The 22,069-nt window shown below is 43.5% G+C and overlaps 1 protein-coding gene across 2 annotated transcripts in view; it reads left to right on the top strand.

Annotated features, from left to right (window-relative positions):
* GBA2 (glucosylceramidase beta 2) overlaps positions 1–22,069 on the top strand; it is a 2,751,058-nt gene that overhangs the window by 2,389,477 nt on the left and 339,512 nt on the right. The window lies entirely within an intron of this gene.

The raw sequence follows: 22,069 nt of genomic DNA, 5'->3' as shown, positions 1-22,069 counted from the left end.
AATACCACAGTTATGTGGTACATAAACAAGCAGGGGGGTACACACTCCTACCTCCTTTGCAGAATAGCCATGGCATTGTGGAACACGGCCTTGACCTACCAGATACAACTATAAGCTCAATTCCTGCCAGGAAAGCTGAATACTCTGGCAGACGAACTAAGCAGAAATCTCATGGACCCACACGAATGGAAACTGGAACCACGGATTTTCAACATGTTGACATGCAAATGGGGGAGTCCAGACATAGATCTTTTTGCCTCACCCCAGAACTATCAGTTGGACAAATTCTGCACAAGAACTCATCACAAAAAAGCCTGGAAAGTGGATGCTCTATCATTCAGCTCGAAAAACCTATCAGTCTATGCTTTTCCCCCTCTGCCTCTGCTCTTCAAAGTTCTCCTAAAAGTCAAACAGAACAAACCAAAAATAATTCTGATTGCTCCAGACTGGCCTTGCCAACACTGGTACCCACTCCTGCGCAATGTGTTACACCTTCCACCGTGGCACCTGCCTCAGACACCTTACTTAATGTCTCAGCAGAACAACCAAATTCTACTCACTCAGCTCCAAACTTTGAATCTTGCAGCGGGGCTAATCACCTAAATTCACCCTTAGCATCCCTCAGCACACCTGTGATGGATGTCATTTTAGAGGCGAGAAGGCATCTTTCATGCCTAAGGTGGTATCCATTGGGCTCTTAATCAGACCATTCATTTCCCAACTTTCTTTCCCAATCCACAGAACAAGGGGGAGCGGATTCTGCATTCATTTGATGTACACAGACAACTTAGATTTTACTTAAACAGGACAAAATCTCAAAGAAAATCTGAACTACTACTGGTGGCATTTGCTGCAGGGGCAGAGGGAAAAGCTATTTCAAAGCAGACTATTTCCAAATGGATAAGCCATTGTATTTGTTTCTGCTATATGCACCATGGTAAAACTATCGCCCAGGGGATCAGATCTCATTCCACCAGGGCTGCATCTACTTCTACAGCCTTTCTCAGAGGTGTTCCTACCAGAGACATTCTAGAAGCTGCTACCTGGAGCTCAGTTCATACATTCAACAAACATTACCATTTATCTTTCTTCTCTAAATCCAGGGCTAGATTTGCCACTGCTGTCCTGCAGGGCCTTATAGTTGGTCCTAATGCTGTATAAATCCACCCTCCCAACCATAGTTTTGGGAATCTACCCAAATGTAATGTCTGCAACAGTGAAACATGAAGAACATAGTACAGTTGTGTACACTTACCATAAATGTAGATGTTCGAGTGTATTCACTGTTGCAGTCCTGGTTACCCTCCCTCCAACCCCCTGTTTTCCTCTTACTATACCTCTACTTTCCTTTACTATGCTTAAAAGCCTTTTTTGGAGCATTTGCTTTTGTTTGGAGGTATATTTTTGTGTTTTTTAAATTACTTAAATATTTGGCTCCCCATTTGCAGGGCACCTGACATCTGGGGCAAGAAAAACTGATGTAATGGTGTCGGCTGCATGTTTTATACCCTTGACGACCTGACGTCATGGAAGAAGGGACAGCAACTGACGCAGGATCCAAGACTTTGTTAATCAGGTCAACTGGGGGCAACCTGCCAGCAGATTACCTAACTGTAATGACTGCAACAGTGAATACACTCGAACATCTACATTTATGGTAACTGTATACCATAGATCTAAGTTAAGCTTGAATATGGGTAAGGATAAACTTTGTTTTATGTGGATGGGAAGTCAGTTCCACAGCAGCAATGTCCTCGGCGAGATATACTTGTTCCTCCAAACTGTTCTGTTGATGTTGCAGAACCTAGACCAAGTATTTCTGATATAATTTGATTTGCTAATGTGCAGTAAATCTGTCAGTAATATGTCATATGATGTTCATCGTGTGACACTGCTGCAGTCATTACACTTGGGTTATCCTGCTGTCAGGCGGTTCCCCAGTCGGCCTGAGTTCCAAAGTCTTGGTCCGGCGTCGGTTGCTGTCACTTCTTCCCTGACGTCAGTGCGCCAGGGGGATATAAGATGCAGCCAACGCCATTTTCTTCAGTCTTTCTTGCCGCGTCGTGCCCGAAGCAGAAGCAGTTCGCAAGTGCCGGTCGGCCGACTCCTGAGATTTTCATAACGAATCCAGAACTGAAGTCTTCTAAAAAGCTAAGTACCCCGTTGGGGAAACTTTTTCTTGCCTCAGACCAATGTCAGTTAAAGTTAATAATTGTATTTCTTGTGGGAAGCAAATACCTCATAAGGATTTCCACTCCTACTGTATCCCATGCCTAGGCCGTGACCACGATGTCACTGGTTGTTGGTTTTGTGCTAGTTTAACAAGCGCACTATTAAACGTCGGTTTGATTTTGCCCGATATTATTTTGGCACAAAATTTAATTACACTATGCCGTCGGAACTTCCGACGACCAGAATTCATAAAAAGCGCAAGGACAGGCATCCGAGGCCCAAGACTGACGACGAGGCCTCTTCTAGGCCGGTCGCCGGTTCTCCGGTTTTCAGCGAGGTGCCTACACAGCCCCTGACGACTGCTTCAGTAGAACCACAGACTGCCTCCGACTCCCACGTGGAGCTGGCTGGGCCTTCGGACGCCCCTGCAATTCAAATTACCGAGCTTAATCCTACAGAGGGAACTGAAGTAGCCAAACATTCTACAGCTTCAGAGGGTGTTTTCAGACCTACACAGTTAACAATTAAACTTTCTGTTAAGTCTAAGCCTCCCATAAAAGCAAAGAGACAGACACAGCAATCTCCAGGGCAGGCTTCCATGCCTAAGAAACAATTGCCGAAGACCTAATCACCCTGATCAGAGGGTCCCAACCCCCTCCAGATAAAAGGCCCAGACAAGAAGCAAACTGTGAATCTTCAGACTAGGTGTCCATTTCCTCTGACTCATCCTCAGACCTAGGGTATTCCTTACCCCCTTATGAGGATTCTGATGCTGAGGAATTCATTCCATCAGCTTCTCAGCCTGAGGACTACTCCTTTGAGGAGACCTTACATACCATGAGGGAGCATTTCCACTGGGAAGGCCAAGATTACTCAGAATCCAAGAAAAGGCTCAGAGACTTCCTTTTATTGCCTCAAAACAGACCCCTTGCTATTCCGCCAGTGTTGGATATTGTGGATGATGAATACACTGAATCCAGCTTAAACCCTGACTCCTTACCACCAGCCCCAGTTAAACCAGATAGATATTAGTCACTGACTATCACAAATTTCTATACAAAAGCCCTGTTGCTGACCCTGAAACTATTTCTCAGGGACCCAAAGGGATTAAGTCCTCATCAGCTAAAAACCCAGTCCCCTCTGACAGAGATTCTAGAGCATTAGACAGATGGGGCAAGAAAGTTTATACATCTGCAACTTTAGTCATGACAGCCTTAAATTGCCAGTTTCACATGCTAAAATATAAGCAATTTTTAATGTCTCAGTTGAAACAAAAGATGCTTCCAGATTCGGATCCTCCTAATTTGAAAGAAATGCAGGATTTATTGCATGCAGCTGAACAAGTGGGAAAACATACTTTGCAATGTGGTTTTGATTCCTTAGAGGCCTCCTGTAGAGCAGCAGTTACAGGCTCTGTCATTAGAAGGCATGCTTGGTTTAAAGAACATACGTTACCAGATCATGTGAAGGCCAAATTACTGGCTTCACCTTTGCAACGGGATGTGTTGTTTGGAGTTAAGGCAGGGGAGCTATTAAAAAAGATGGAAGATAAGGCAAAATCTATACAAACTGTCAAAGATTTCTTACAGGTTCAACCTCCTTGTTTTAGCAGAAATTGGCCAACAAAAAATTGGTCCTTTCCAGTCACAGACAGACCTCAAAGGGGCAGATATAGACGTCCAAGAGGTAGAGGTCAAACACAAGACCCTTACATACCTCGACAATGGGGTGAACCAGGCCAGAAGGAAGGGGAAGACGGACCTCAACCTTATAAAAAACAATCTTAAAGACTTCCCACTACAGCTGCCAAACAGCTCTCTCTTGGCAGCCCCCTTAGGAGGAAAACTGGCTCTTTTCTATCACAATTGGCATTGCATCACCAAAGACAAATGGGTTCTCAACATCATATCTCAAGGTTACAGGTTCCACTTCCACACTCTTCCAAGGTTAAAATGAATGCCAAATCTGCCACCAAATCAATGGGCAGAGGCTCAAAAACAAATTACAGCACTCATGGACATGAGCTATTCAAAAGGTACCACCACAAGTGCAAGGACAAGGATTTTACTCCAGACTCTTTCTGGTTCCCAGAAAGGACAAAGCCTGGAGAGCCATTCTGGACCTTTCTTCTCTGAACACTTACCTGGATATTCCGAAATTCAAAATGTTGACACTACAGCAGCTTCTTCCCATGCTGGGCAAGAAAGCTTGGCTCGTGACTTTGGACCTCAAAGAGGCATACCTGCATGTCCCTATCAGACAAAACTGCAGAATATACCTCAGATTTCTAGCAGGTTCAATGCACTATCAATTCTCTGCACTGTCCTTTGGCTTATCTACTGCGCCCAGGGTCTTCACAAAGTGCCTGGCACCAGTAATTGCATTTTGCAGGCAAAAAGGAATTCAAATTTACCCATACCTGGACGACTGTTTAATCCAAGCAGAGAGCAAGGACATTCTTCTAAAGCATCTGGCATACGTAAAAAAGTTAAGTTGCCTGGGGTACACAGTAAACAAAAAGAAATCAAAACTAGTGCCCTCGCAACAGATAATATTCCTGGGTGCCAGCTTAAACACAATGGCCCAGATGGCTTATCTCAAGCCAGACAAGCAAGGACAACTGACTCAGTATTTTCATTTAATGGCAACAAAGACCCAACTCCCTGCAAGAAAAATTCTGCAGGCCTTGGGCTACATGGCATCTTGCATACTACTAATTCCATATGCCAGACTGCATATGAGGAAACTACAATGGTACCTAAAGAGTGTATGGTCTCAACACTGTCAAAATTTGGAAACAGTTATACCACTAATTCCTTGCCTACAACAGGAGTTTCAATGGTGGGCTCAAGCTTGTCACCTCAACAAGGGACAGCCTTTTACTCAACCCACAGCCAGGCAGACACTGACAACCGATGCATCGTATTACACCTGGGGAGCACACATGGCAGGAAAATGTATTCAGGGCGAGTGGCCCGCAGAACAAAGACATCTCCACATCAATCAAAAAGAGATGCTAGCTGTACAAAATGCAATTATATCTTTCAAGGACCTGCTACATCCAGGACAACTACTACTAACGACAGACAGCACCACAGTTCTGTGGTACATAAACAAGCAAGGGGGCACACACTCCTACCCCCTCTGCAGACAAGCCATGAACTTGTGGAACATAGCTTTAAACTACCAAGTTCATCTGCAGGCACAATTCTTGCCAGGAGAGAAAAACACACTGGCAGACGACCTAAGCAGAAACATCATGGATCCTCATGAATGGCAATTGAGTCCACAAATATTCAAAATGATAGCACAAAAATGGGGGAAGCCAGACATAGATCTGTTTGCAACCCCAGTGAACTGCCAACTACAGAAATCTATCCACAAGCATGGAAAGTGGATGCCCTCTCATTCAGCTGGAAAAAATTACAAGTATATGCTTTCCCTCCTTTATCTCTCCTTCCAAAGGTACTCATAAAAGACAGGCAGGAAGAGCCAAAGATGATCCTGATTGCACCAGACTGGCCACGCCATCACTGGTACCCAATCTTAAAGAACTTAGCACAAGAACCACCCTGGATTTTGCCTCAAATCCCACAGCTGTTGACACAACACAACAATCAGATACTTCACAGCCAGCTAAAGACCTTAAATCTAGCTGCATGGGAAATTCCTTAACCAAGCAAGCATTGCCTCTCTCCAAAGCTGTTATGGATGTCATTCTGGAGGCCAGAAGGCCTAGCACCAGGAAAGCCTAATCGGATAAATGGAAGAGATTCTGTACCTGGAACCAAGTGCACAGCATTGACCCCTCTTGTACCAAACATTCCTCAGATACTTCAATAGTTAACTGAGATGCTGGACAAGGGCCTGTCCTTGTCATCCATCAAGATTCATGCCTCAGCCATTTCTTCTCATTACAACACGGATCCACCAATTTTTTTCAAATCCTTTGCTCAAACAGTACCTCAGAGGGGCTAAAAACATGAGACCACCCCGTAGAGCACCTACACCAACTTGAGACCTCAACTTTGTTTTGGAAAAATTAACTTTACTTCCTTTTGAGCCAGTTAACAAAGCAGATTTAAAATACATCTCCTGGAAGACTGCTCTGCTACTGGCAATAACATCAGCAAGAAGAGTTTCATAATTACAGGCACTAATGGCAGTGGAACCTTTCCTCATCTTCCACCAGGACAGGGTGTCCTTAAGAACTAACCCTACGTTTATGCCAAAGGTAGTAACAAGTGTGGCTCTAAACCAAACTATTCACTTGCCAACTTTTTATCCAAAACCACAGAACAAAGGAGAGAGACTACTACTTTCCTTGGGCATTCACAGACAGTTACGCTTCTACTTGGACAAAACCAAAGCTTGTCAGAAAATCTGAGCAATTATTGGCAGCATACACTGCAGGAGCACAGGGAAACGCCATTTCAAAGCAGACTATTTCAAAATGGATAGCTCACTGTATACGTTTTTGTTATACCCACCAATGGAAACCTGTACCTAGCAGCATTAGATCTCACTCCACCAGGGCAACAGCCACTTCAACTGCCTACCTCAGAAGAGTGCCTACCATGGATATTTTAGACGCAGCAACATGGAGTTCTGTCCATACCTTCACGAAACATTACCATTTGCCTTTATATTCCAAATCCAGAGCTGGCTTTGCCACTGCTGTGCTGCAGGGCCTTATAGCCACCCCTAATGCCTTATAGATCCATCCTCCCTATCTCAGCTTTGGGAATCCACCCAAGTGTAATGACTGCAGCAGTGTCACATGATGAACATAGTACAGTTTTGTACCTACCATAAATGTAGATGTTCCTCCTTCCCCTTTTACTTTCTGGTACGTACCTATCTCTTCTACCCTTATTTCCTAAATGGAATATTTGCTGGTAATTAAAAATGGTTGTTTGCTTTTCATTTATATTACTAGCAATTTGCAAGGCCTACCAATTTGGGGGCACCTGACATCTGGGGCAAGAAAAACTGAAGAAAATGGCATTGGCTGCATCTTATATCCCCCTGGCACACTGACGTCAGGGAAGAAGCGACAGCAACCGATGCCAGACCAAGACTTTGGAACTCAGGCTGACTGGGGATCTGCCTGATGGCAGGATAACCCAAGTGTAATGACTGCAGCAGTGTCTACACTCGAACATCTACATTTATGGTAGGTACAAAACTGTACTATGTCTTGTATGCCAGACTCCGATCATCTATGAGCAGTCTGTAAGATGTCGAGTATAGTGACAGGGCTTTGAGACAATCCTTGTAGGACATGCTGTTTAGGCCTTAGATGCTTGTTGCATGTGTCTGGGCAGATACATGCCAAAGGGGTCATTGTATTCAATGACTGGCCTAATGAGGGCTGAGTAAAGGGGGGACTAACATCCCTAGATCTAGACACAATCCCTTTGATGGAATGTTTCTTGCTAGGCATATTAAGCAACTGCAAAGACCTGACAGGTTCCTAACTCAAATGTTCACCAACTTAAAAGATACCAGGAGAGCCTGGAAGCACAATCCCTTTTGTTCAGTATCCTACATACTCTGGGAGGTATCTGTGCTTATTCTTCTGGTCATTAAGGATCCATTAGTCCAAGGCCTTTTATATCGCCAAAACTCATCCCCCCCACACACACTAATACTAGAACCTAGGTTCCAAACTTTCTTCTACAGATAAGCAGGACATGGAGGAGGAAACAGATTTGTCATGCAATGCTTACCATTCTCTGGCACAAACTTCCACTCCGAATCAAGCATTGCAAATCTTTCTTCCTTCAAAAAGGAGTGAATGCAACAGGATGGGTATACCAAGATACACCCCTGCTATGTCTAGCCTATTCCTCCTTGAAAAAGGAGGAAAGGTGTAATAGTGTGTACTGGCAAGGCATAAATGGCCACTGAGCCCAGTTGCCTTTGTATATTATATGATTCCATGAATCTTTGGACTTTTTTTTTTCTCCATCGGAGGACTTTCCTGTAGTGGAATGTTCTTCAGAAAGATCCTAATTCCCATTTTTTTTCCATTTTTCTCCCGTAATTAGTCTTTCCCACTCATGGTAGGTTGGGGTTGGGATAAATAGCATTGTTTATTGGTCTGGGACAAGGGTTTAGTCAGGCATACTCTTTTTGTACACTTCAGAGTATATTTTTTCTGAGCACTAGTAGAAGCACTGGGGCCTTATTAGGCCATATTATAACGGTCTAAATTAATGATTCTAACAACATGTACATATCTTGTTTACAGAGAGGATTGAAAATCTGAAAAAACAATAATTTTAATAGTTTTTTTGACTGAGCAGCTGAAAATGTTACACACAAGTAATGGGGTGGGTGAAAACAGCTTGAGTGATGTGCCCATTTTTTAAATGCCAGGTGGGTTAGGGAGCAGCAATGAGAGATGATGAGTACAAAATGTAATTCACTGACTACACCCCTGGTATGTAAGGATGGGTAGAGAGCAGTGAGGGAGTGTGGTTTTGGGGGGTAGCATTATCCTGAGAACTTAGTACAGATTTGAAAATTCTAGCTACACCCATGGTCTGGCAGCCTCCATTAATGTGTAATCAGGCTTATTCTTTTTGAAGAGGGGGGGGGGGTCCATTCTCCATTACCTCTTGGCCAGAGCCTTTAGCCACAGGAACGCAATGGCCTCTAGTTGGGGTTTAGCAGAATGCAAGTAAGACTGGCTCACCAAGAGAATGGTCAATATATTATATCTTTTCATGGACTGCTGAGACTCTCTGCGATGCTGGCCTCTTAGTGTCTGCTTTAAACTGACACTTTTGGGAACAGAAGTTGAACCTGGCCAGACCTGCAAGGGTCCCAGGGCCACCAGCCCGCAACCTCCCATGATCCTAATTCTCATCTTATCTCTTGATTGGGGCAGGTCCTGTCCTTCACTACAGATTGGGAGCTGGATAGGAACTTGGAGATAACCATTTGATAATTTCACTTACTGAAAGCCAAGAGTGGCTCTCCAGGAGAATGGTCTCACTACATTATATCGATTAATGGACTTTTGAGTGTCTCTGGGATGCTGGGCCCTAATTGTTAATTCTCAGTTTATTTTTGGATTGGGGCAGGTCCTGGCCTTCACTGAAGATGAGGAGTTGGATAGGAACTCAGAGGTAAACAAATGATAGTTTCACTTACTGAAAGGGAAGAGTGGCTTTCCAGGAGAAAGGTTAATACATTATATTGATTCATGGACTGCTGAGAGTTGGGATGCTGGGCCTTTATTGTTAATTCTCATTTTATCTCTGTATCAGGGCAGGTCCTGGCCTTCACTAAAGATGGGGAGTTGGATAGGAACTCAGAAATAAACATTTGATAGTGTCACTTACTGAAAGCCGAGAGTGTCTCTCCAGGAGAACCGTCAGTACATTATATCAGTTCATGGACTGCTGAGAGTATCTGGGATACTGGGCACATATTGTTAATTCTCCCTTTTGGAGTTAAGACTACAGATTGTATGTATACTGTATCAAATTTCAGTAATATTTTCCTTATGTCAGTCTGTCAAATGAAAAGAAAAATGCATTCAATTTATCAGTCTTAATATCACAAACCCATGTATTTCATTTTTAGTTATCTCTGTATCTTACAAATGTTTGACATATAGATAAGCATAATTTCAGTTTTGTTGTTGAATTTAATTTTGCATACTTCAAAGTATTTTGTAGAATCGAATATTTCATACAATTTCTTTCTTTCCCCAGTGGTAATTAAATCATTTGCAAAAGGTTGCACTTTTAAAGTGAAGAATTTATTAACTCTAAAGTTTTCAGTATTACTATTTGTAATATAGTCTGCAATAGTTCTATAACAAGTGTGTAAAGAAGAGAGAGAGGGGGGGGGCAGCCGTACTTCATTCTTTTTTTTAATATCCAATCCATTGGATAAAAATGAAGTAATCTTAACAAACGCTATAGATCCTTCAAGAATATTTTTTAGCATAGTGATAAACTTCTCTGGAAGTACAAATATTTCCAAAGATTTAAGTGGCGGTTTTCAATTTACAGTATTAAACAATGTTTCTATAGCTAGTCTTACAATACTTAATTTAAATGTATTTACATTAACATAATTATTTTTTTAATTGTCTTGAGTTTTCTTATTTAGTATAAAGCCAGTTTGATCATAAATCGTCTTTAATTGAATCCTTTAGTGTATTCATTATTGTACACATAACCTATTTATAATCCGTGTTCAAAGGAGAAATAGGCCTAAGTGATGAACATCTGTCCAAATCTTTATTGTGCTTTAGAATGGTATTGAACAGTATTTCCTTGAGGGTGGAACTTCAGATTTATTTTGTGTCAATAAACAAACTACTCTAAATACATTTAGTATTTCATGGAGTAGACACCAACATATTACTGAGATCGCACTATCATGAACTGGAGCCTTATTAATGTTAAGTTTTTTAACTTGGCCTTTATTTTCATAAATGTTAATTTCTTTCATAAGACTTTTGACTTGTTCCTCAGAAATTTTCCTTTTAATATTATTGCTTGGAAATGCATGTAATGTCTTATTCTCTGGATCAGTGTTCTTCGTATTTAATTTCTTAATGTAAAAGTTAAATGTTTGCAATGTATCCTCTAAGTCTGTTGACTTTTTCCACATTTATTCATTCACTTTATGATTTATTTGTTTAGCTTTTTAAACAACTTAGATCTATTTGCAAGTCTGTGTAGCACTTTTGAGATAGAAGCATACGAATTTAATCTCATCTTCTCTGCCAGTTCAAGTTTTATGTACTATTTTTATATTCATTTTTATATCTTTAATCATTTTAAATCTGTCTTTATCTCCTTTTTGAATTTTTAAATTTTCGTTATATAACCTCTATTGCAGTGTTTTCATATCCTCATCCCACCCTTTAACTTTCTGATAAATATGAAATGTACAGTAATCCCAAAGAATAACATAAGTAACCATTTTATTAAATTCCATATATTCATTTATTTCTTTAAGAACACAGTCTTTAAAACCAAGCAGTTTTATTAGCTATGCAGGTATTCTTGTTTTTAGTCGTAATCTAGCTATAATGGCAAGACTAATGCTTAGAGCATTATCTGAAATTTGGCATGAAACTGCAGTTACCTTATCACTTTTGACTGTAAATAAACCCAAAAATATATAAATCCTATCAATTCTTGTTTGTAACCCATATACACATAATGTGCATAAAACAAAGCGTTAGTATTGTTAAAGATCATTATTTCTTTAAAGTTAAGATTTGCTACCCATTTGTTAATTTTTTTACTGTGGCTTTGATTTTAAGCTCTGAAGTAGTTACTTCATTTGATCTGCAACCTGTGGGAGTCGGATCCGACAGCTTTCCAAGCTTCAAGATCCGAGCTCCTAGCTCCTCCCCCTACCCATAATCCCTTACTACTCACCACATTACCTCAGATCGTTTTTTGCCGCTGCTAAAGACGGTTGCTTCTCTGTGAAGAGCTCCTAGCAATTGGTGAGATTGTTCCTTTTTTCGACTAATAATCTATATTCTTTTATTATTAGATAATTCTTCTAGTTAACTGCGTGTGTGTGTTGTTTTTCTGTCACAACTCTTAAAAAAAAAAAAAAAAAAACTCCTTAGTTTAACTTCTCTCCCCCTCCCCCCTGTAGTGTTTGGGTGTGTGTGTGTGAGAGGATAATGACTGAATCTAAAGCTATTTTTTCGAAGTGTACTGAGTGTGGCCACAAGCTTTCCCCAGCTGATGGCCACACTCAGTGCGTTTTATGTCTGGGGGCAGCACATTTGTCAGAGGCCTGCCAGATCTGTGCGGCCTTCAACCCTCGGGCAGTTAAGGACAGGAAGAACAAGCTGATCCTGGCGGGAAAACTCCCTCAGGAATCTGCTTCTTCTTCCTCTCCCAGCCAAGCCCAAGCTACCCCTGTAGCTTCGGCGCCGGCTACTCCGGTAGCTGTACCCGGGACTCAACCTCCCTTATCCGGTACTAGCTCTGTGGAGTCTGGGTCTTCTTCCCATAGGGAGAAGAAAAAACATAGAGAGGGTCATTCTTCTTCTAAAAGGCGGGCCGAGTCTCATCCCTCGGCTCCACCTACGAAGTTACTGAAGTCCCCTGAGAGGGTCTCCGGATCCTTGTCCTCTCGGCTCCGTTCTCCTTCATTCTCTCCGGAGCCGGAGGAGAAGGATAGGTCTCCCTCGAGGTCTTCGAGGCAGCCTTCCCGGCCTGCCTCGACTACCTCTTCGCGGTCCACCAGAAGCATCTCCGAGGCAGACATGGATCGGATGATGCGAAGATTTTTGCAGACCCAGATGCAGATGGGGATGCTCTTTCCTCCCCCCCCCTTTGGGAGGGACTGCAGCCCCCATTTTTGCCCCGATCACTCCTCCTCCGACCCGTTTTCGGGTCTCGGAGTTGTCGGATACAGGCCTTTTCGGATCTGGGGATACGTCAGCGCCGACAGGGTTAGTATCTTCGACGCCGACTATGCCTTCGAGCTTGTCAGATCCAAGCTCTCGGGGCCGTGGATTGAGCATTGGATCCGGGGGGGTGGTTGCGTCTTCGGCGCCGATTGGAACGGAGCACACCGCTACCTCGGATCCGATTGCTTCGGCTCCGACCCCGATCATCTCCTCGGAGCCAAGGAGGTTGCTTTCTCAGGCTGGTGATAGTGAATCTCCTTCGGCTTTTGAGGTGGTTGAGAGGGTACTGTCGAGATCATCCAGGTCCCCGACCGGATCCACCCGTACCCCACTGTATCAGGGTCTGTCTTGATCATCCGCCATCTGGACAGCCTGCCCAAAGCCTCCAGTTAGTTCCCAGGAGAAACACCACCCGGTGGGCGAGCCCTCTTGGACAGTCCGCCCAAGAGGTACCTCGAAAGCACCAGTGCAAAAGGAGGCACCTGGACTCCCCCGAGTCCATTACCACGGATACGGATTTGAAGGATACGGAGGGTTCCCCAGTGTCACCCCCTGAAGATGTCTTATTTGGAGACATCATGGAAATGTTGCGTACAAGAGGGGGGGTGGTCTGCCCAAAAATCCTCCCTGGACGAATCCGTATTTCTGGAGGTCTTTGAGGCAGGCCCATCTACCTCCTGGGTGTCCCCCCCAGCCGACCCCTTGGTGGACTTAATTACCACCAGGGCTTGGAAGGAGCCCGACACCGTGGAGCCTATACCTAGACGCCCGGATAAGGTCCTCAGCCCTCCCTCTGATAGACCTTCTTGGTCCAAAGGTGCACCGGTTGATGCTATGTTGGTGGCGGCTGCCACTAAGAGAGAACTTGCTCAAGAAAGTTCCTCGGTCCATCCGCCGGACAAGGAGTCCCAAGCCTTGGACCGTATTGGGAAGCAGATGTTTGCTTCAGCAACCTTTGCCATAAGGTCGCTGAACTACATGGCACACACTATCCTGCTGCAACGTGACTTAATTAAAGAATACGCTACAGCCCCTCCGGAGTCCATGTCGGTCTCAGACAAAAAGGTTTTTGAGACTCGAATGGCCACTCTAAAGTCCATCTCAAATACATCTATGCGGCTTCTTTTCCATGCCATGGAAGGAGCCGCTAGAGCCAGCGGAGTGGGAGTTGCAATCCAAACGGACAACATGTCAGTTTTATGGTACATAAACAAACAGGGAGGGACCAGATCTTACCCCCTGTGTCAAGAAGCCATGAGAGTGTGGGAATGGGCTATTTCCACCAACCGCTTTCTGATAGCAATGCACATTCCGGGGCGGACCAACATATTATCAGACAGCCTAAGTCAGGTATTTCTCAGCCCTTACTCGTGGTCTCTGAATCCCTCTGTCGCAAAGCAGATATTCCTCAAGTGGGGTCAGCCTCGCTGCGACCTTTTTGCCTCGCCCCTAAACTCAAAATGCAGCGATTACTTCGCGATAGTTCCCCCCCAAAGGGGAATCCCCCAGGGACGCCTTGGTTCATGCTTGGCCACCCGGTCTTCTTTATGCATATCCTCCTCTTCCTCTGATGATGAAATTCATCCAGAAAGCCTGTCTGTTGGGGAGCAAAGTGATTCTCATTGCCCCATTCTGGCCTCGACAAGTCTGGTTCCCCTTTCTGCAGTCTCACAGTGTGGCCCCCCCCCCTTGGATTCTGGATCCCAGACCAGACCTAATCTCGCATCCGACGAGATGCCACACTCCGAACCTGGTCAACCTCAGGCTCACGGCCTGGTTGATCCAGTTCCATTAATGGCAAGGACTCCCGGTATCTCGTCCTCGGTTAAGGCCATTCTGGTGGCAGCTCATAAGCCGTCCACCAGAAAACTCTACATTAGTAAATGGAAACGTTTTTCCATCTGGGCAAAGGATAGGGAATTAGATCCCTTTACGGTTCCTATTCCCACTATACTGGACTTCCTATCCCTCCTTTTTAGACAGGGAGCTAGTGCGTCCACCATTAAAGTCCAACTTGCAGCCATCTCTCATTATCATGTGGGGGATGGCGTAAATTCTTTGGCATCAGCTAAGATATGCAAGGCCTTCCTAAAAGGCGTGTTTCTCTTAAAGCCTCCCATTAAGCCGGCTATGCCTCCATGGGATCTTACCTTGGTCTTACAAGCTTTAACAGGACCACCTTTCGAACCGGCGGCCTCAGTGCCTTTAAAATTCTTATCTTGGAAAATGGCCTTCTTGGTTGCTATTACCTCAGCCAAGAGGGTATCAGAGTTGCAAGCCTTGTGCATTAAGTATCCATACCTTATTTTTCACAAAGATAGGGTGGCCCTCAGGACTAATCCTTCTTTTCTGCCTAAGGTAGCCACACAGACTAACATTAATCAATCTATTAACCTCCCTGTTTTCTTTCCTAGTTTCCAAAACAAAGGTGAATGCATATTACACAAATTGGATGTGCACAGACAACTACGTTTTTACTTGCATAGGACTAAAGATTTCCGCAAGTCAGACCAGTTGTTTGTTTCTTATGCTAAGTCAGCCATGGGCAAACCAATTTCTAAGGTGACAGTAGCAAATTGGATCTCTCAATGTATCAGACAAGCATACATTTCAGCTGGGAAGCCAGCTCCGGTTGTAGTTCAGGCACATTCTACTAACTCTGTGGCTACCTCAACAGCTTTTTGGGCTAGAGTTCCAGTAGACGATATCTGTTCAGCAGCTACCTGGTCTTCTTCCCATACGTTAATTTCTCATTACAAACTGGACATGATCTCCAGAAGTAGGGCTTCCTTTGGCTCCGCGATGCTTCGGAATATCCTTCTGTAGGGACCACCCAGGGCCTTTAGGTAAGCTGGGGACTTTGTCCCACAGGTTGCAGATCAAATGAAGTAACTACTTCAGATAAAGAAGTTATGTACTCACCATAACGTTCCATCTGAGTAGATACTTCATTTGTCTGCAACCGACCCCCCCTGCCATCCCCCGAACCTCGGTAAGGTATTGTCCTTTGGAGAATTTCTTCTCCGTCTTTAGCTTATAGGGCAAAATAACCGATTTGAGGTAATGTGGTGAGTAGTAAGGGATTATGGGTAGGGGGAGGAGCTAGGAGCTCGGATCTTGAAGCTTGGAAAGCTGCCGGTTCGGATCCGAGGTCGGATCCGACTCCCACAGGTTGCAGACAAATGAAGTATCTACTCAGATGAAGTATCTACTCAGATGGAACGTTATGGTGAGTACATAACTTCTTTTTCTTCACAAGCAGTTCATAGGTTCATAGGTTCATACTAGGCTATCTGCCCTAGGGCATTTATAAGCCTAGCCAGAGTGTGTGTGGCTTTCACCACCCCTTAGGATGAGAATACTATACCCATTAGTTTGCTGTGCCTCTGTCCAGCAGTGATACAGAGATGATTCCCGGGGTAAACCTACGATCTCCCATCCACTCGTCAAGATTTCTCTTGAACAGAGTCAGTGAGGGGCTCTGCCTCACATGGACTGGGATTCTGTTCCATAGTGTAGGGAGTCTCTGGGTGATGAATCTGTCCCTCCAGCACGTCCTATTTATATCCGTGTTGAGGTTTAAGTCTCTTGCTCTCGTGGCTCTGGTGGATTTGGATTTTTGAGGTGGAGCATGTCCATTAATTCCGGGTTGGACATGGCCTTGTATGTCAGGCACAGATCACCTCTGAGCAGACGGTATGCGACTGAATAGAGCTGGAGTTTCTTCAGTCGGGCATCGTATGACATATGTTTGAGCCCCTTTATCCTTTTGGTGAGGAACTTTTGGGGTCTTTCCAGCTGCTGCAGGTGTCGGGTAAGGTACATTCCGAATGGGGCGTTGTACTCGATCATTGGTCTGATAAGTGAAGAGTACAGGGGTACAATGACCTCTCCTGATCTGGATGTGAATCCCTTCATGATCAGGTGGGCAATGTAGAAGGTCTTCCTAACCACTTTGGCAATGTGAGTGTCAAAAGAGAGGTTACTGTCAACTTGGGTCCCCAGGTCCCTGATAACTTCTTCTGTGTTTAATGGATTACCACCTATGTGGTAATTAGGAGTTACCTTGTTTTTCCCAAAGGGTATGACTATACATTTTTTGGCATTTAGCTTAAGGCCATGGCTCTGGCACCAGTTATCCATTTCTATGAGACCTTTCTGGATGATGTCTGTGTCTGATGGAGTGTCAATTATGGTGCCCAGTTTGCAGTCATCTGCAAATTTTGTCAGCCACAATCCCCCTATGTTTGCCTGCACTTCAGAAAAATAAATGCCGAACAATGTTGTATCACATTGATCTAAAATACAATTAAAATCACCTGCTACAAATAAGCTACCTTTCATATTAGATAATATGATGTCTAAATATTTTCAACTACTTTTGTTCCAACACCAGTAATCCAAAATACATTTGCTACTGTGAATATTGTTCTATTATATTCCAGTACCACCAGTGCCATTACTCCCTATGGATCAGTGAAATTGTAATGAATTTTAGGAATAACAGCTCCTGTTTTCCACAAAACTGTTCCTGTCTTCTTCTCATTAAATGACGCTGCAGGTATCAGTTCATATTCCTTATTAGATACATAATTAATATATGTCTCCAAAAGATGCATTTCTTATAATAAAACTACATCTGGCTAACATTTTCAAGTTCTGTTTTACCCTTTGGGCAATCTTCAGCTTCATTACAGTTTTCTGAGCATGTGGAAGCAGTAATGGCATTCACATTTTTCCACATTTAGATGACTGTCTTATTTTTGCAGACTGTTTCAAAATTATAGGAATTCTTGGCCTGAGTAAAGGACCTTCTCCTTAGCCTAGCATTCCAGGTGAACATACAGAGATCTTTTATTCTTTCTCACAGGATAGTATTTCTGTGATTCCTTGTGGATACGTCCCTCATGATGGCTTTTTTTCAAGACAAAGTAATCCTTTACAAGGAACAGTTTCTGATTTTATCCAACCGGTCTGTGACCTCAAAGAACATCTCAGAATTCTGGGTTTCATGGCCTAGACTTCACACAAGTAAAAATTCATTGCTTCCTCAAATTTGTTTGGACCCAACACCAGTACCATCTCTTCTCTCATATTCCATTAGGTAGTTGGTGAGTGGGCCAGTTATCTCTCAAGCCAGGTCTCCCCTTCTCCTTTCCAGCGCCTACCCAGTCTGTAAGCACAGATGCCTCAGACTTTGTTTGGGGAGCGGTGTCCAAGGGGATGAAACTTCAGAGCCTGTGGAACAAGCATGACAAACTAAAACATATAAATGTTAAAGAAATTATTGCAGTAATAAATGCTGTCAAATCTCTAAAACATCTTTGAACTCCGTGACCCTTGCTAGCAATCTCAGACAATCCCACACTGATCTTACCCCTTCTGTAGACTAGCTGTGATAGTCTGGGAAATAACAGATTTGCTCAGTCTTTCCTTTCATGCTATACACATTCTGTGTGATAAAAAAAAACATTGCAGACAAGCTGCACAGGACCAGGATAGACCCTTACAAATGGAAAATGAACCTGGAGCTTTTCCAGGAATTGATACAGTTGTGGAGAACTCCTCAAGTATATTTGCCTCCATTCACGACAGTTTAAGAAATTCTGCTTCAGGATACCTTGCAAATAGGCCTAGAAGACCGAATATGTGTTCTCATTTCCATGGATGGTAATGTTCCTGTACACCTTTCCACTAATACCCAGGGTCATTGTTAGTAGCATAGCTAAGGTGGGGGTGAAGAGGGCATTCACCCTTGATGCAAAATGTTAGGAGATTGAGATTGGCTAATCCTGGTCACTTTTTAGTGCATACCGGCATTTAAAGTCTGGCAGTACATTTGTGGTCTAAACTGAAGCTCCATGAAAGGTATAAATATGTGGCATTCTGGAGTTTACTACAATTTAAGAAAGAAAGGATTTTTTTTTCTTTTTTGAAGGGGAAGGGTGCTCCAGGGGACAGCACTCGGTGCAAAAAACAGGAATACCAGTAGTCCTTCTAAAGATTCAGAAGGACTCCTTAAGGGTAATTGTAATGACACTGCTTTGGCCCAGGCAACTGTGATTCTCCCTTCTTTTGAAAATTGCAAAGGACAAATTATCACAATTTCCTCACAGAGTGGATTTACTCATATAAGACATGGGTTGTTTGATACACCACAACCTTCAAATTTCGTCTCTTGACTACCTGAATGACATGGCTTTAATACCTTCTAGATGTCTGCTTTCTGAGGAGACTAAGAAGCCTGTAACTAGCAAATCATGTATAGATAGGTGGAAGAGATTTTCTAATTGGTACAAAACAAAGAACCATGACCCCTTTAAGGCCCAGATGCCTCCATTTCTTTAATATTTGTGTATGTTGTTATCCTTTGACCTTTCTTAGTCCTCTCTCAAAATTCACCTCTCACCCATTTCTGATTATGTATACTTAGATTCCTGCCATTTTCCCTGGGCTCAAGTCAAACAGTTTTTGAAATTAGTTCTTTGTATCTGTCCTCCTTAGAAGGCAGGTGGCTCCTCTATGGGATCTCAGTTAGAGAAATTTACATTTTTTGTACTTACATTTTTAACTTGGAAAACAGTACTGCTTATTACTCTAACGTCTGCAAGAAAAATATGAGTTACAAGCTCCTTTGATGAGTCAGCCTTGTCTCATTTTTCAAAAGGATGGGGTTGCTTGAGCACAAATCCATTTGTGTCTAAGGTGATTTCAGACTTTACTTTGAGTCATTCTATTCATCTTTGTCTTTTTTCTAGATCCAAAAAAGTAAACAAATTAAGGTAAGAAGGATTTTTCATACTCTGGACGTCCACAGATAACTCGGATAACATACTGATCGGACTAAATCCTTCTATTGTGTTAATAAACTGTTTGATCTGATGTCAGTTTTCATTTTATCCTTGACATATGGGTTTTGTTCTGATATCAGGACCGATGTGGCCGTTACTACACCTCAAACTGACAAAAAAACTCTCGAGCTTCACCTCTACCCATAATCCCTCTCTCCCAGTAACCTCTGATTTTGTTTGCCTCTTTTCTGGAGAGGCATTCACCAGAGCTTAGTTCACTTTTCTTGGATTTTTATCTTCAAATTTCTTCAAGTTTCTTTCTTTTTTTCTGTAGTTATTCCCTTTTGCTCTTCCTCTACCCTTCAATTACTGATCGCTGTACGCTTTCTGTACACTCTGGTGTATTCTCTGCTATCATTATTTATAGCCCTCTTCTGTACACTTCAGTGTACTCTTTAACTGTCATCATTGATAGTTTCTTTCCTTCTCTCCCTTTCCCATTTAAAAAAATGTTTTTTCTTGTTTTAGAGTGTTTTTCTGTCTCCCTTTTGTCATGAGTGTGATGTGTGTGCCTTCCAGCCTTTTTGTATTATGGCTGAGAAAACTAAGGCCACTTCTGGCTCCAGAAAATGCCAGATGTGCAGCCAATAAGATACCTCTTTCCAGTTTACATCTGTTATGTGTCCATTGTTTGGGTTCTGTACATTTACAGGAGGACTGCAGTGTTTGCCATGGTTTTAGCCATAGAGCGCTTGTTGAAAGGAGAAACAAGTTGATTTTGAAAGGCTTGATCCCGTCTACCTTTGGAGAACCCATATCTGCTGTAGTCAAAAGTAAAACAGATATTTCTTCCCCTTCTTCATTGTCTTCTTTGGAGAAGGTCAAAAAGAGGAGTTTGTCGGTATTAGCGTCTCCATCAGCACTGACATCTAAGAAGCATAAATCCTGGGCTCATAAACGTTCCTTGGAAGCAATGGACTCTGACTCTAAGACTTCAGTACCAGATAAATCACCAGTACCAACCACCATTTCTATGTCAAAACCCTTGACATAGAAGGCTTCGGCACAAGAAAATTTGCCTTCTGGTTCTTTGTCTATGCCGACTACATCAGTGCAGACTTTGGATATAGGGCAACAGGAAATTTTATCCAGAACTAGTTACTCCCCATCTGTCGACGCCTTTGTGGGTGGAGTGACCGGTAATCTTTCTTCAAAGACCTAAGTCACCCTCGTTGTTGTCAGTCCGTTCCAGCAAAAGCCTTACATCAATCGACGTGGAGTGACTGGTGAATAAAATTTTCTGAGCAAGAGGTTTTACAGGACTGATCCCCTTCGGCTCCGGTCCGTATGGGTTCAGGAGCTGAGCCTTCATTCACCCCTTTAACCACTCCTCCTCTGACCTCCTCCGAGGCTTCAGAGTTTACAGCTCTGAGTCATCCGATGCAGATTGTATCAATTCCTGAGATCTCGTTCTCTTTAGAACCGCTTATTGCTCTGAGTTCTTTGGTTATTTCGGAGCTGGAGACCTCCTGGGGTTGTATCTTGTCTTGTCGGCCCTGGGGGGCAGGAGTCAACTCCAATTTTTTAGAAGCTGTCCCTGCACCTTAGAGCATGACCATAGTTCAGTTTGGCTCTGGCTTCTGTCTCTGGGGTTGTTTCTTCAGAGTGGGGAGTGCCCACAGTTGCAAGGCAGTCTATCTCCGTTCCATGCTCCCTTACATCTTTGGGGAGGGCAGCCTTCAAGGTAATGGAGAGGGCCTTGTATCTTACAGTGACTCAGTCAGCCCCTTTCTCCTTGGAGCAAATACCTTCCTCATGTCTAGTTATTCAACCTATCTCTCCATAGGGGCAGCGAGTGCTGAAAACTTGGAGATCTGCGATACAGATCTCTCATCTTTTGATACCTTTCCAGACTGTCTTTCTGAGGAGGTTCTCAGAAGAAATGCAAGAGGAAACACTTGATTCACCACAGGAGTTTGTCATGGAAGACACTGATTTTGATGAAGTGGAAGGGTCCCCAAAGTCACCTCCTGAAGATGTCTCCTTTGGAGACGTCCTAGAAATTTTGAAACAGAGAGGTGACTAGAAGTCCCAAAACCCTTCCTTGGAGGAATCAGTTTACCTGCAGGCTTTAGGTACTCATCCGTTTACCTCTTGGGTGACTCCACCTGCTGACAAACTCATTCATTTGATTTCTCAGTGAACATGAAAGGCTCCAGACACCATTGAACCCATCCCCAAGAGACCAGACAAAGTTTTATCTGCATCTGAGGATGAACAATTCTGGGCTAAAGGTTTAGCGGTAGATGCCATAGTCGAAGCGGCTGGCTTGAAAAAGGAACTCGCTGAGGAGAGTTCATCTTTTCATCCACCCAACATAGTCTTGGACAATGGATAGGTTTGGGAAGCGAGTTTGCACTTCATCGACCTTTGCCGTAAGGTCTTTGAATTTCCTGGCATGTTTTACCAGACTTCAGAGGGATCTGATCAAAGTGGTGTCGGATACCTTGGTGGGACCTTTTACTGAGGGAGTCCAAGAGAATGTTGCTTCCCAGTTGGCCACCCTGGAGTCTATGTCAAACTCGTCCATGAGGCTCATTGTGCATGTTGCCAAAGGGGCCACCAGAGCAGCAGGTTCAGGCGTACCCATAAAGTGACACACCTGGATGTACCTGTGCGACTTTGCAGAACC

This window comes from Protopterus annectens, chromosome 1.part1, assembly GCF_019279795.1.
Source record: "Protopterus annectens isolate FY-2018-M chromosome 1.part1, PAN1.0, whole genome shotgun sequence".
Classification (NCBI taxonomy): Eukaryota; Metazoa; Chordata; order Ceratodontiformes; family Protopteridae; genus Protopterus; species Protopterus annectens.
Note: the sequence above shows the minus strand (reverse complement) of the source record. Positions and strands in the feature narration are given on the sequence as shown.